At 38.8% G+C, this 3,060-nt stretch overlaps 1 non-coding gene across 1 annotated transcript; it reads right to left on the reverse strand.

Moving 5' to 3' along the window:
* Positions 1–1,633: 1,633 nt before the first annotated feature.
* LOC134512368 (U4 spliceosomal RNA) lies at positions 1,634–1,757 on the reverse strand. The gene has a single exon (XR_010070104.1). It is a non-coding gene; the product is annotated as a U4 spliceosomal RNA (small nuclear RNA).
* Positions 1,758–3,060: the final 1,303 nt, after the last annotated feature.

A 3,060-nucleotide genomic window follows, 5' to 3' on the forward strand; every position in this document is an offset into this window, starting at 1 on the left:
CTCAAAACTACAGATAAAATCAAAATTATTTTTTAGAAAAAATAGTTGTAGGGAATTAATGTGTACCCCTCCACTCCTGTGGCATTCTATTAGACCTTGTTACATGATTATTTTTTTTCCCCAGTTTATTTGAATATTCCTTCAATTCTTCAGACTGTGTCAGAAAAGTGCCATTGAGATTACTGCCTCGTTTTAATACATCACTTTATTTGCTTTACTGAATAATGCACAGGACTTTGTGTGACCATAGTTTATTTTCCAGTAACATGGTTTTTTATCATATATTGATCTTGACAGCTTTCCTGAGTTTAAGAAAACAAGTTTGTCAGAACTGGGAAAAGACAGATCAGGAAAATCTATCATATATGTTATATAATCTATCATATATGTTACAGCTATGGTCTTCGTTTTTCAGTAAAAGGTACTTTTTCTCATGCAGCAGACAGAAATGGGTGCAGCAGACTGATGCTAGCATCATGATGCGTATAGAGGTACTTTCCGGCTCTGGTACGTTAGAAGCTTATTAACGTTTTATAGTCTTTCTTTCCAAGGACATATCATGAAATAGACTGTAATTAATTCAGCATGAACATTCAGAAATGAAGCTATCCAAAGTCAAGAAATGTAAGTAAAATAAAAGGCTAAAAAGCTTTTTTGTTTTCATTTTGATGCCAGTAGAAAGATATATTAGGCCCCAGATTGTTCAGTTTATTTTTGCACTTAGTTTCATTGAATGTAATTGAAATTCTCACGAGAGAAAGGCAAATGGATTTGGCCCAGTGTGTTTCTGAACAGACTGTTGTGAGAAAATGATACAGACACTTAAATGCATCTCCAACTTCTTTATAAAGACATCATTTTCCACATATATCAAATTTCACGCATACTGATTGTCTCTAGACAATTTAGAGAAAGCCAGTTAGACTTAGTACACTTTATTTTGACTTTCTGTTCCTTTTTAAAATTTGACTCAGTAGAAGAGAGGCTCTTCGGGAACCATTACTTCTTTGGCTAGATCATCATAACTTTTACAGTCCGTGTGGTCAAGCCTACACAGCCTACACTTTACCATTACAGCATCATATTTTATATAACGATACACGGACAAATGAACAAATACTTGAAAAAAAAAAAAGAAGCAATAATCAGCATTATGAAAAACTGCTTCTGTCAGTGTGTTGAATTGCCCCAGCAGGACCATGCAAACAAGTCCATCTCAGCCAAGGCTACTTCAACCATTCTAAGATTCTGAAGACTTTAAAAAAATTTTGGTTCTTTCCTTCAACTCAAAATGGAAGATAAATGTGGAGCTTTCTGTCTCGTTCCCACACATGGAATTTCTGTCCCAAAACAATGCTCACTATCATCAAGCATTGAGCTCTGACTTCACACCAAGTCATAAATTAGCGATTTTATGCCTTGCAAGGGGTAGAAATGAGATTTTTTTCCGCTTACAGGGAGAATACAAAGGTTTACAGTCCAAATCAATATACAGCTATTAATATTAATTATTGATGTGATTAATATTATCATTACTCATTTTGAAGGGCTGTTTGAGTAGTTTTTAGATGTCTCTAACAATTATGAATCCTACTTTTTCTCCTTCATGCCTATTTATAACTAGACCCTTAGCATCCTAGTAGACTTATCTAAAAGGCAGAAGATATTATCTTTAAAAGTTAAGATTAGTTTTCAATTAGCAATAATCGTGCCTTGGATTAACCTCATTGGCTATGATACTGCCACTGCGCTGCAACAGATCCAGAGAGGTGATTCTCCCCCTCTACTCTGCTCTGGTGAGACGCCACCTGGAGTACTGCGTCCAGCTCTGGAGTCCTCAGCACAAGAAGGACATGGACCTGTTGAAGTGGGTGCAGAGGAGGGCCACGAAGATGATCAGAGGGCTGAAGCACCTCTCCTATGAAGACAGGCTGAGAGAGTTGGGATTGTTCAGCCTGGAGAAGAGAAGGCTCCGGGGAGATCTTATAGCAGCCTTCCAGTACCTGAAGGAGGCCTACAGAAAAGCTGGAGAGGGGCTGTTTGCAAGGGCATGTAGCGATAGGACAAGGGGCAATGGTTTTAAACTAGAGCAGGGCAGGTTTAGATTAGACATTTGGAAGAAGTTCTTTACAATGAGGGTGGTGAGGCACTGGAACAGGTTGCCCAGAGAGGTGGTGGAGGCCAGGCTTGATAAGGCTCTGAGCAACCTGATCTAGTTAAAGATGTCCCTGCTTACTGCAGGGGTGTTGGACTAGATGACCTTTAAAGGTCCCTTCCAACACAACACATTCTATGATTCTATGAAAGTTAAGATTAACTGCAGATCAATTTTTCTGAACACAATGATACAAGGTGATCCTAAATTGATTTTCCATCCATTTGGGATGAATACACTTTGCATTTTCTGGCTCCTGTCTAATATTACATGAATCTGGCATGGTCTTTCAGGGATTGAAGATCCAAGTATTGCCTTTGATTCACTAACTAGGAAGATACTGGTGGTAACTCACCATGCATCAGCTACTTTATGTTTTCTGTCTGTATATAGTCTCTTCCCTTTATCAGTTTATTTTACTTTGAAGCAGGCTCCTAATTAGTTAAAAAAGCTACCTCAGATTGACTGTGGACAGACAGTATAGAGACAAACCACCGTGCAGGACCTGCTAACTCAGACACGTGTCCAAGACGCTACAGGCAAACAGGGTCACCCTTCACCTCCCCATGGGAAGTGCCCTTCCATCATCTCACATGAAATAACTTCACACAGTGTAGGCCTCTAGAAAGGGCTAAGTCCTCTGGACTGAGAAGATATGGCTGAAGGTCCGGTGGAGAAAATAATTGTTGCAAAAGGAGAAAGAAAAAGGAACTACAATACAAAACCATTTGTGCCCCCAAAACCATTTGTGCCCAAGAAAAATAGGACAGCGATAGCAATTTCAGTAACTGAATGGTATTTGCCTGCTTGAGTTATAGAGTTATAAGGGAAAACTGCAGTTACTGGAAAATGTTATTTGCACTTGCAGCTTGACATTTGAATAGGCGGAAAAGAAAAATGTATCT

This window comes from Chroicocephalus ridibundus, chromosome 2 (assembly GCF_963924245.1).
Source record: "Chroicocephalus ridibundus chromosome 2, bChrRid1.1, whole genome shotgun sequence".
Classification (NCBI taxonomy): Eukaryota; Metazoa; Chordata; class Aves; order Charadriiformes; family Laridae; genus Chroicocephalus; species Chroicocephalus ridibundus.